The 13,287-nt window shown below is 36.2% G+C and overlaps 1 protein-coding gene across 11 annotated transcripts in view; it reads right to left on the bottom strand.

The window, feature by feature from the left end:
• Positions 1 to 13,287, bottom strand: part of CNTN6 (contactin 6) — a 303,195-nt gene that overhangs the window by 245,894 nt on the left and 44,014 nt on the right. The window lies entirely within an intron of this gene.

A 13,287-nucleotide genomic window follows, 5' to 3' on the forward strand; every position in this document is an offset into this window, starting at 1 on the left:
TCATCTATGTCCATGCTCTGTAGCAACTCATGTAGGTTGACTCAGCAACTAATCTTGACAATTAAGCTCAGTTATTATGAACTCTATGACTGTAAAAGAGTATGGTTGATTGTTTACAAAAACAGCCACTATTATTGCCTTTATTATTTCTATGACTTTTTATGGTATAATTTTGCAGCTTTTCTATCAAGAGATGTAGTAGGTTACATTTGATAAAACTATTATGTATCAAGTGATAAGAGCCTTTGGAAACTTTAACATAGTGGAAACATATTTTATTGAAATCTTAAATATTTTTTGGAAGTGTGTGGAGTTTAAGTGTGATGATAGTAAATAATAAAATTTTTATCAGTTCTCTGATGTATTTTTAAATTTTAAAAATCTTTCATTTCTTTCTGTCATGAGTTCCTTCATCTTAAACCAAAAACATTGATTATATTTAACATTTAAATAAAATTTAAATTAAATGCTTTCCAAATTTAATCAAAGGATAAAAATCACAGGAAGAAAAACAATATTCAGGGGTCAACATATATATTGAGTCAATGTTCTTTCTGAAATGTTCTCATATCTGACATCATCTTTCCAATCCTTTTGACACCACAACCTTTAACACCTTACATAAATTAGATCATATATTATATCCATTGATTCATTTATTATATTTTCATAAACATTTATTTATTTGTTTCCTTATATAATTACATTCTTTGCAAGACAATGGGCACTAAGGTGTTAATGGTGAACCTAAATTCCTTCATTTCTACCTTTGAGGTACTGCTGTCTTGTGAGAGACATTTAACGAAAACAGAAAACAAAAACAAAAAAACCTTACACACACAGGTAAATATTTGTGTAGTAAATATGATAATGTTAAAGAAAAATGTAAGATGTATGAGATTTATAGGGTGGAGTTCAATTAGTATTTTTTAGCTGAGGCTTGAAATAAGAGTAGCTCTTTGCCAGGCAAAGAGTATGTGTACATGGGGTGAAAAGTGAAGAGTTGTAGGGATTACAATAGGTATGGAGGAAGGATGGGACTAGCTTCCTAAACAAAAGAGAGACAGTGTGCCCAGGTCCTATAGCAAGGCTTGAGTTGCATGTTCAAAGATGTGAGAAAGTCCGGTTTGATATTCAGAAGGACTGTGGCATGAGACAAGGTTGGAGAAAGGGAAAGAGGCTGAAATATACAAGACATTTAGGACATGTTAATGCATATGAATGTTGTACTTTCAGATTATAATTGAGAATTTAAAGCAGAACAGAATCAAAATTTATGTTATATCTCTGGCCACCGTGGAGAATGAAAGAGATGGAGTAAAAAGTGGAATTATACAGAGTAATTAAAGGCTACATTTATAGTACAAGAAAGGAATAATGAAGGTTTTAAACAGAGTAGTGGCTTTGAAGATTAAAAAAAAAAACAAATGGATGTCTGAATAGTCTTCCTGCCGGAAATCTCCTGTCCCTTCTACTCATTTAAATGTTACATCAAAATTTTCTTCCTAAAACAAATATTGGTCCAATTATGCCTGTTTATTCAATGGAGAGTTTAATAACTTTCAATTTCACAAACATCCAAAGTCTTTGGAATGATATTCAAGACTATACACAATAGGTTTCTCATCTTCCTTTTCTCACGAGACTACTACTAAATACTTCCAATCTGGTGACAAAGATCTATTTCCTGTGCACATGCATTATGTATTATCTCTATATAGATGCATTTAATTAATATAGAATTCCTCCTTAGGGTCTGTATCTCTCTAAAAAACTGTATAATGGTAGCATGAACATACATATTTGTTTTCACTGGACAGTTTCCATGTATCCAATTGTCATGGCAGAATTATCAATATTATCAATAGGCTCTTTTTCTCAAAAGAGCCTCAGTTTATAACATAAATTACATGGTACACTTATTTAATGGATATTCATTATTTTTTTTACCAATAATTCTGTCTTCTTCTTGTGATAAAAGGTCTGTGACTTTCTTTTGAGGAACCATCTCCCTATATACCACCAGACAATACAGTCAGGGAGTTATTGCCTCCACCTTCCAGCTGCAGGAACGAGCATATGACCAGGTCACTGTCAATCAGTAATCTATTTCTTTGGCTACAATATTTTGTAAAGAATTCAGCATATTGCTTAATTGAAACCAATGGCAGTCGAAGCCAGGACCTTTGTCAATATTGTTAGAAAAAGTGTATACTCTCTCTATTAAGTTATCAAGATATAATAAACCTGTTGATCTGGTATATCTCACAACCATTATCTTGACGAAAGTTTGCAGCCACAGCTAAAAACTTCCAATTCCCCTTCATGGACAGTTTGCTAAGGCTCTATGCCAAATATATCCCTTATTAGGCTTTAATAATCCTGGATTATAGTACACATAGATCCAAATACCATAGATCCCCAAATCTCTAACACCCAGAAACAGTCCCTACTTCCTTGGGCTAGAAAATTATTTAAAATACCCATTCTTCCGGAGACCTGCAAAGCCTAGTCATCTCTATCCCATTTTCCATTTGCAAGCTACCTCCAACAGTCTCAGCTTGCTGTAGTTCTGTTCCTGGGTACTATTTCCTTTGTGGCCTTTGACTAATTTAGAGCTGTAAGAAGCAGAGTTCTGTTTTTTCTATATCTGAGTGTTATTGTGATTTATTCCATCATTCAAGGAACCTATAATCATACCCGGTATTGTAGAATCATGAAACATCTTACCTAAACCCCTGGAATTCTAAGATATGTGAGCCAAGAAGACAAATTTTTGCCTAGTCCTGTTTGTATTTTGTTTTTGTCTCCTTCTGCCTAAGTAATCTGACAAGCACCCCCCACCTTTTTTTTTTTATGAGATGGAGTTTCGCTCTTGTTGTCCAGGCTGGAGTACAATGGCACGATCTTGGCTCACTGCAACCTCTGCCTTCTGAGAGCAAGTGATTCTCCTGCCTCAGTCTCCCGAGTAGCTGGGATTACATGTGCATGCCACTATGCCTGGCTACTTTTGTATTTTTAGTAGAAACAGGTTTTCACCATGTTGGCCAGGCTGATCTTGAACTCCTGACATCCAGTGATCCATTCATCTTGGCCTCCCAAAGTACTGGGGTTATAGGCATGAGCCACAGCACCTGGCTCCCTTTATTGCTTATTCCAAATTTATATGAAGTTTCTCTTAAAGATTCTAGAGCAGACTGACACAATATATTTCTCCTAAGGCTTGCACTTATCAAAGGCTCCATTATATTGCCAAGGTTTTTGTACTTTACCTTGATGATAAACACCATGTATAACACTTGCTCATAATACTCGGCGTGGTGTCTAATGCAGAGCTCATAGCTACTCAGTAAGCATGAGCTAGGTTTGTATTTGACAGCTGAACAACCTAGTATTACGGAGAAAAAGGCTACACTGGGAATCTAGAGATTTTGCTTCTACTATTGTCTCTTTCTCTTAACCAGCTGAGTAACATTGAGTGATTCATGTACAATCACAGTGATTGTCAGTTTCCTCCTTTGAAAATGGAAGGGTTTGACCTAGAAGTCACCTTCAAGTTTCTTCTAGCTCTAATATTCTAAGATGATTTGATTCCATCCAGTGTATAATTCGTAGCAAATGTTGCCCTTTATCATCTGATTGCTTATCAGCATACTATAATGAGGGCAAAGCCCGAAAGATGTTATATTTGGCATTCCTCTATAATGCTAGCCTGAATAGCTAATACTTATGCATCAGTTGCCATTTGTAAAAGTTTCATTCGTAAAAGTTTAAATGCCTAAGGAAGGAGAATACGCTGGCTCAATGACAACAATGCAGATAAGAAAAGTGTAGTTATTTACTCACAGCAGAATAGAGTAGAAATATTCAGTGAGTGAAATTTATGCTAGTCACTGACATGCAAAATAGCCACAGGAATTAATTCTAGGTTCCTGGAATCCTACAGGTCACTTGAGGCAAAATGGACTAATAAAGGAAAATCAGTATATAAGTCTAACGTAAAGAAACTTCTAGAACTTAAAAAGAGTCTCAAAAATGTATCACCAGCATTTTGTTTTAGATGAGGTCTTTTAAGTGATAATTTGGCCCAGAGTGGTGAGTATCTTGGTTCATAAGCTAACTTCTGAGAATATTGTTCTGTTACTAATGGATAAAATTTGTCCCCCAAGACCACGTGTATTTACTTTTTCTTGCATGAAATTTTTCAGTACAAAATTAACAATTTCAAACACTTCAAGAAAACAGTATGTACGGGTCCATAATCCCTTTTCTTGCGATTAAAAAAAAATCTTTGAAAGTTGAAAATTACATGTAAACTTGGTGGCAAAATTTATTTGGTGGCAGAGAATTGTCCCCAAGCAATACACACCAAGCAATGTGTGGTTGCTTAGATCTTTTCACTCAAATTATTATAAATATTGATGCATTTTTCTGCTGAAACAAAGATGTTGGTTGATAAGTGTATTGCTCATTGGGCATATACATACATATATATACACACACACACACGCAAAAATTTATATGTATCTTTAATGTACATATCTATCTATAATATGTATATACATGCACATAAAAATACATATAAATTTGTACACACATATCTGTTAGTATATAGAAATGCATATAAATTTGTACACATAAATTTATAAATAAAGAAATATATAAATTTGTACCACATTGCCTTTCTAAAGGCTAAAACAAGGGTCAGCAAACCATAGCCTGTTGACCAAATGTGGCCCTTTGCCTTTTTTTGGTAAATAAAATTTCACTGCAACCCAACATGCCCATTTATTGATGTATTGTCTATGGCTGTTTTTGTGCTACAAAGGCAGGGCTGAATAGTTGCTCCAGAGACCACATGTCTTGCAAAGCTGAAAACATTTATTATCTGACCCTTTCTGGCTTTCGTGCTTCTGGAATTTCTTTTGCTGATCTCTCATTTAATGAATTCTAAACTCTAAGACACATTTGGCTGTGAAGATTTCTGTTAAAGGATTATCCAACTGTATTTCTTTAACTCAATGTATACATACTCAACAAGAATACCATGTATTTGGTAGAAAAAGATGCAATCCTGTATTTTGAAGTAGCTTCAGACTGTGAGCCCTGTCTTTATATGACCTCTTCTCACCATGTTTCACTGACTTGCTTCTGATTCCTGAAGGCAGATGAAAGAACTCAGAAATTATTGCTGTGACAGTGAGGTTATACGCAGTGCTAATTATACTTAAACCAGACAACATTAAGACTTTCTTTGTTTGGTTCGGAATAATCATGGGTTTTTTTTTTTTTTTTTTAAGGAATGGAAAAGTGTCACTCACTCTATTTCCTGGCTCTAAAACCATTCATTAGTCTATAAATGTGCACAATTGCCAGGAAACCAGGAATAAATGCAGAAGTCAAATAATGGCTGGACGTCAGGCATCAGGAGAATTCTGGAAGGTGGCTGCCATGTTAAACTTTGGTTTGTCCAGCAGACTTGAGAGACAATGAAAGTCAACCTTAACAGAGATGGCATCTATGTTATTCTCTCATTTATCTTTTACAGAGGAGTTTTCCAGCTTTTTTTTTTTTTCAGTGAGAACTAGGTTCAATTTCTTGAATAAAAAGATGGGGTAGATGTGCACTCATAGCTCTGTAATAAGCTTCTGAAAGATGCTCATGAAGGATTGGTACTTCCCAATCTAACTTAGAAGCTACAGAGAATGTCTAAAATAATTTAAGACATCTCTATGGTGGGGGAAAATAGGAAATTATTCTTGTCCAATTCTCTCAACATTGTGCTTTTTAATTTCTATAAATACATCTAGGCGACACCAACTTGGATGCTGGAGAATTATGTGCATTAATACCTACTGTTTATGGAAATCCTCAGGTCAATTACAAATTATACCTTTTTCTTATCTCTTTTGCAGTACATGAAATGATTTTCTCACATTGGCAGCAGGAAAAGTAGAAACTACTACTGAAAGGCTTTGGTTATTGTTGTAAGTGCAGGGCAGTAGAATGGTCAATGGAGGATTATTAAAATATTGGGCAGCTTCTCTCTCTAATTGTCTTACTGGTGTTGCTTTAGTTTATCAGGAAATCATTGTTGCAAGTGCGTGACTCCTAATGGGCTTCCTTCTCCCCTTATTTATAGCAACATTGTTTTAACACTAAAGGATTTCATAGTAAAGATCAAGATCAATTTTCAGTTGTCATGTTCATCATCAAAACAAATGTGTGCAGTACTAATTGCCCTTTTGTTTTTAATTGACCAGTTAATTAACTAAACCAGAAAAATTAAAAATCTCAAATTCACTTTCTTCAGGTAGCTCCACAGTTTTATTTCAGTGTGATAAAAATCCATGGCCAGACGGAAGAGAAGATTTTTAATAATTTTTATAACAGATTTCCAACTTTAGCATTCATGAAGTTATTTACTATCAAGCTAAATCAATAATAAATTAAAAAGTGAACTATTTGTGATCTGAGAAAAATATAGTATAGACTAGGAAATCCCACCACCATTAAGTCAGGCAAAGTAGCAAGACAAATTGTGCCATCAAATTCTTTGTTTTCAGAATATAATGCTATCGCTTATGATAATTGTTATGCCAAGCTCTCAAAATAGGCAGTCATAATAGATGATAGATTAGTAGAAAGATACAACACAGCGTGTTAATGTGATCATAGAAGAAGCAGTACTGCTTTTCTTAGAGGAGCCATGATTACATGTTAAGTTGTTAACAGCATGAAATAAATGCAAATATGTTTGTTATGGAAATAGTCAGAATAATTTCTACAATTTTTTTTTTTTTAATCAGAGAAACCAAGCTGTAGATCTTAACTCAGTCATCAAGAGAGTCTCTTTCATATGCCTTTTGCTTGAGGCCATGGAGTCTTACTGAAAGATACTAGTGTGAAGAAATTAGTTTTAAGACTGCTGAAAAATTATATTTTCTTTTATTTATTTATTTATTTATTTATTTTAGTAGAGACGGGGTTTCACCGTGTTCGCCAGGATGGTCTCGATCTCCTCACCTCGTGATCCGCCTGTCTCGGCCTCCCAAAGTGCTGGGATTACAGGCTTGAGCTACCACGCCCGGCCCAAAAATTATATTTTCAATGAATTTCAGAATTGAAAGAAATTATATGGATAATAGAGGTCAGCTTTCTACTTTCATAGCTGAGGAAACCAAGGCCTAGAGGAGATAAGTAGTTGTCATTATTTAGATAAATAGGTGATAGTTAACTAAATATAGTTTAGTTCGTGACCTAGAATGAGACCTGGGACTTGAAGGCAGATCCCTGATTGAGGGTCCCCTCTACTATGTGACCTCTTGATCTGGGACACCGTACACATCACCAAAGCATAGCTCCAGCCTCTGTGTGCACCTGTTTTTCAATCTGCAATGTGCACGTAATTATATCTTATAGAAATGCTCTTTGTATTTATATTAATCAGAATATGAGAATGTAGATGAGTGATGCTGCTATAGCTTTGAGGATCTGTAGTGTTGACTTTCCATTCCTAAAAAGGAGACAAGAAATACTTATTCATTGGGCAAATCTGAGTTTGCTAGACTTTCCACAGTCAGGGAGAATACAACTTGGTATAGTTGTAATACTTTCTCAGAAGGAGAAGTAAGTGGATGCTATTGTTAATACAAACTAGAAATGGCCTGTGAAGAAATTCATACTTCTATATTTGAGTCCTTGTGGACCAACAGTAACCTAACTTAATAGGTAGATGTGATTGAAAACCTATCTTAGGAATATGTGCCTATAGCAATAGCTGAACCTTGGCCAATCCCAGCAGCCATGCTTCAACCAGTCATACACTGCTGAGTGTTCAAACTGTGCTCAAATCAGGCAAATGCTAGTCTGTAACCAATCCAGCTGTTTCTGTACCTCACTTCCGATTTTTGTATGTCACTTCCCTTCCATTTTCTACAAATTTGTTTTGATGACGAAGTATCCCTGGCATCTCTCCAAATCTGCTGTGATTCTGGGGGTTGCCTCAGAATCAGGGGTTGCCCAATTTTTGAATTGTTCATTGCTCAATTAAAGTCCTTTAAATGTAATTCAGCTGAAGTTTTTTTTTTTTTTTTAAACAATAATTTTAGGGCTTCATGATCTGGGTTAAGTGATTTTAAGGTTGTTCTTGCAAGATGAGGAGCTGGTTAGAAGTGGGTAGAGATTAGGGCATAATAGCTTTAATTTGGTGAGTACAAGAAGGTCAGGCTCTTGATACAGATGGTGATGTTGGTCTTGAAAAGTAAGTTTTATCCTCTAGAAGCCAGAATTTCCTGAAGCAAGTAGCTAAATTATTTTTGCTTTCAGTGTTGTTTAGTACAGAGAGAGGAAATCATGCTAGTTTCAGCTCTCAGCAATGAATTCAATAATAGAATGCAGGGACTACTTACTAACTACCAAAGCAGAGACTGGGAAATCTTTTCTGTAAAAGACTATAAAGGACTAGACAGCAAATACATCCAGCCTTGTCACTGTTGCACTGTTGCCACTGCTAAACTGTACTATTAGAATGCAAAACTAGTCTTACTCGAGACATAAACAAATGGAAGTGGCAGTTTTTGAAAGAAACACTTTATGTACAAAAAACAGGTGAAGAATAATTAATTCATGGCCATAGTTTTCCAACCCCTGGGCTAAAAGTTGGCCTAGCGAGAAGTTTCTAGTGGTAAGTTCTCAGCCCAATCCTATTGAATAGTTGATTAACCTAAGAATCACAGAAAGCTAGAAGAGATAGTGAGTGTATCAGATAGCAGAAATAAGAAATATCTGGAATGAAAATAATGAAGTAGATGCATACATACAAATAGATATACAATTATATAGATAGAATATAGAATACATATACGTAAGTAAAATGGCAAGCAGCAGATTTTCTTTTCAGTGTTTTTGCTTCCTCATATTTTCCAATTTTTTTAAAAAAAAACTAAATAAAACAATAATATAGCAAGATCCTATTAAAACAGGAATGTGTGCAAAGTACTTTCTAAAATTTTGTTTTGGGGGAAATATAAATAGACTTATCTGCAAGCAATATTAGAGCAGTAGAGGAAAGATCCCTTTTTGAATGTATTTAGGAAAAAGTGGTCACACTACAGAAAATGTTTCTTTCTCTTCTGTTTTGCTGCAGTTGTCAAATTAAAGAAAAACAAATGAAACAGATCAGTATCAGTCAAAACAGTAAATAAAGATGTTATTTTAATAAGAATATGTACTAAGTAATATATTTAAATTTTAAAAATGACCTGCTTAAATATATTGAGTAGGAGTAGAGTGAGTTAAAGTGGCTTTGCTTCAATTCACGTTTGAAAAAAAAAAGCAGATAAGAAAATTCTATAGTGTGAAGTTGGACCAATATTCGATGTTTGCTTATCTTGTTACACAGTTGCTAAAAATCTGGCATTACTCAGGTTGCATTAATAAAAGCATGGTGGCCAAAACTAGGGAGGTGCTAGTTCCATCCTGACCTGCACTTGTGTAACTACACAGAGGGATTGTGTTCCCTTCTGAGCATCATGGTTTAAGAGGAACTTTGACAAATTGAAATACTCTCCTGGGGAGCAGTGCAAGGATGATGAAGTGGCTGAGAGCCATGACTTATGAGGGTCAGTGAAAAGAAATGAGTATGTTTAGCCTGGGGAAGAGAGGATTTAGCAGCAGAGGAGAGCCATCTTCAAATATTTGAAGGGCTGTCTTGTGGAAGAAAGATTAAACTTATTATTTGTGTCTCAGGAGAGCAAAACTGGGACCAGATAGTGGACATTTCAGGGCAGCAAATTTCAGCTTAATATCAGCCCTGAGCATTTTAACAAGTAGAATTGTTTAGCCAGTGGTTAAGTGCACTGGCTTTGAAACCTAAACAGTCTGGAATTCCATTCTTAAAATCTACCAGACACTTAATAGCTTTGTGACTTTAGAAGAGGTAAACTGGTTTTCTAAGCCTGGATTACATGATAATTACAATGGAAAAAGTAGCATCTACCTCATGGGGTTCCTAAGAGAATTCAATGAGTTTGTACATACAAGGTGCAATTTTTTTTTCCATGAGATGCATAGTGCTCTATGACTAGGAGTAGATAAATGACACCCTTTTTAGTATATTATAAATAATATTTCTGATCAAGTAGAAGTTCAACTAGATGACCTCTGAAACACTTCTAAACTTGCAGCTCTTTATTACTATATAGGAACAGGATGCTAAAACCCCTCTGATCCAGGGGTCATCAACTGGTACTCTAACAGGTTCTTAAAAAGAGTGTTTAAAAATTGGAAAATTATATATAAACATAAACATTGACTTCTCATTAAATATCTGAAAATTTGGCATCACTAGTCCATATTTCCATGCAGTAAAAATACAACAAAAAGGCATTAACAAGCACAAATACCAGTAGTGACTGGCCCTTTAACACAAGTGCTTGCCGTAGTTCAGTGGACACCCCCTATTGTCTCACACCTAGTCCCTTCACTCTTTCATATTACCTGCCCAGTCTTAGAAGGCATTGTGTATAGCATCTCTGCACTATACCAGGTAAGCAAGATAGCTGGAAGCAGAGTCTTTTAAGACTCTGTGACAGGATAGAAAAATCGGAGGAGGAAGAGACAGAATGGGATGCCAGGAGGTAGGCTGAAATGGAAAATAATGAGAATAATAGTAATAATAGAATTTATCAAATACTGAACAGAAGTGAGATTCTATGCCAGGAGTTGCATGCACTGCCTCATTTCATCTTCATGGCAGTCAAATAAGGGATATACAGTTATTGCTTTCATGTTACAGGTGAAGAGACTGAAACTGGGAGGAACTAAGTAACTGGACAGAGTGCACACAGCTAATAAGTGGCAGAAAAATCCCTCATTTGACCAGTATCATCATAATTCTAAATCCATGGTTTTCATCACAATGGCCAGTCTTACAGACCTTACAATTTGGCCCAAAGCTTACTCTGGGAGATTTTGCTCAAATCTGAACATTGAAAAGGAAACATTTCTACTTATTAGAGGTGCAAATCGAGGACTCCCACCCTGAGTTGTTATAAAGCTAGATGGCACTGGGGAAGGGTTCCTACAGTGTGTTTATGGGCTTAAAAAAAGTACCATGCAGCTAAATAATATGCAAAATTCAAGGTTAAATAAGGCGAAACAGTTTCTTTCCTGCAGGATTTCTGTATCTCTCCAGTGCCAATGTACATTACGGAACTTGAAGACAGGGGTATAGCCTGCACTGTTTCCCAAACGTCCATGATCATGGGGTTCAGTTTTCTGTAGTGATTTTCCAACAGTGAACGCTTCCCAGAACATGCTTTGGGAAAGTCTAATCAAGGGGAAAGAGGCATGGACAATAATTACAGAGGTCTCAGAATCCTAACTGTGTCAATAGCTAACAATGTAGTTTGTGTTTAAGTCTTAGAACTTCTGTTCTTGGGTTGCCCACTGTAAATATTGTGACAATACTACCTACCACACAGACTGCTCCTAATTTTTTTAGGGTCAATTAATAAAGGATGTAAGAGAGCTCTCTAAATTTCAAAGAGCCCAAGATATCTGTAAGAGATTAACTTACTAAATTTTCTCTGTTTTGTAAAAGTGGTCAGGAAAATTGGGTGAATTTTAACTGCTTTCATGCCAATCAGTGACTCTCTGACCACCCAAGATGGCATAACTTCTTCTATTTTGAGACAGAGTCTCGCTCTGTCGCCCAGGCTGGAGTGCAGTGGTGCAATGGCGGCTCACTGCAACCTCTGCCTCCCAGGTTCAAGCGATTTTCCTGCCTCGGCCTCCCAAGTAGCTGGGATTACCGGCGTTCACCACCATGCCCAGCTAATTTTTGTATTTTTAGTAGAGATGGGATTTCACCGTGTTGGTCAGACTGATCTTGAACTCCTGACCTCAGGTGATCCACCCACCTCGGCCTCCCACAGTGCTGAGATTATAGGCGTGAGCCACTGCACCCGGCCTCATAACTTCTTTTTAATAATGCATAGAAATGTGAATTTTCTGACCTACCTAGAAAAGAATTATTGAAACTAATATATATAATATTTATGTAGTGTATATACAGTGTATTCATGTGTGTGTGTGTTTGTGTATGTATATATATAGCACAATAAATACACTAAAACTGTGCAGTTCTGAGCTCTCTCCTGAGAAAGAATGCACCTTCTTCCAAGCGTATCCATTAGGAGAAGGAAAGGGGAAAATAATCACAGAGCACTGACAGCAGGATGTACACTGATTCCATTCTGTTCCTGTTGGCTAAGGTTCATGGTCCCCAGCCCCTGGACAATTGGACCTTTTGCCTTCTCTTCCATCAACCCATCCCCTGATATGTGCTCCCATTGGCAATTCTGACCTCACAGAAATAGGAGTCGCCTTGGGAGGAAAATGTGGTTGCCTGTCAACAGTGATGCTGCAAAACTCTGGGAAATTTCTCTGCAATAGAGAGGCAAGAATTTTGAAATAATAAAAATAAAAAAGAGTGAGAAATAGCGTTACTCATTTGGGAACAGGGAATGCTATTTCATCTCAGTATCTTAGATGCCTTGGCTTTTAGAAATTGCAGAAACTTAAATCAGGCATTACTTTGTTGAGGGTGGGTTATTTTTGCAAAATATATGACTGCTGAGCAGAAATACTTTGTGGTATGGGGCCTGGGGGTCCAACCTCAGTCCTCAGCCCTTTGCAAATTGTATCCAAAGGAGACACAATTTGTAGGCAAAGAAACTCACCCACTGACCTCATGATACATTTCTCCAAGGGCAGGGGATTAAAATATTATTTAAGATTTTTCAACACTGCTTGTGTGCTTCCTGCATTCTTACTAACAGCAGGTATTGCCACCTTCTAATATCTGGAATTCATGTTTATATAAATAGTACACTGCTTTTGTAAACTGATTTATAATGTGAAAGATGCTTTCTTAAATAAATTGTCTCATTTGATTTTTTAAACTACCCAGAAAAAAAAAAAACAAAAAAAACTGAGGTTCAGGGAGATTAACTTACTTTCCTGTAACCACAGAGGATAAATTCTTCATATTTTTTTGAAAGCATTGTTTTTACATTTTGTACCCTCTAAACGTAGGTAACTTGGGACAAAACTATGATCTTAATTTGTATCCAGGTCTAGGCAAGAGTATCATGGGCTATAGCAGTGTGGAGGGGATTATGTCAGGATGCTAAAATCACACTTACAGGGAAGAAAAAGTACCTTCTGCAGAGCTTCCCCAAGGGCTTAGGTTAACTAGCTCAGTGGAAAGAACACTGGGCC

Source organism: Theropithecus gelada, chromosome 2 (assembly GCF_003255815.1).
Source record: "Theropithecus gelada isolate Dixy chromosome 2, Tgel_1.0, whole genome shotgun sequence".
Lineage (NCBI taxonomy): Eukaryota > Metazoa > Chordata > Mammalia > Primates > Cercopithecidae > Theropithecus > Theropithecus gelada.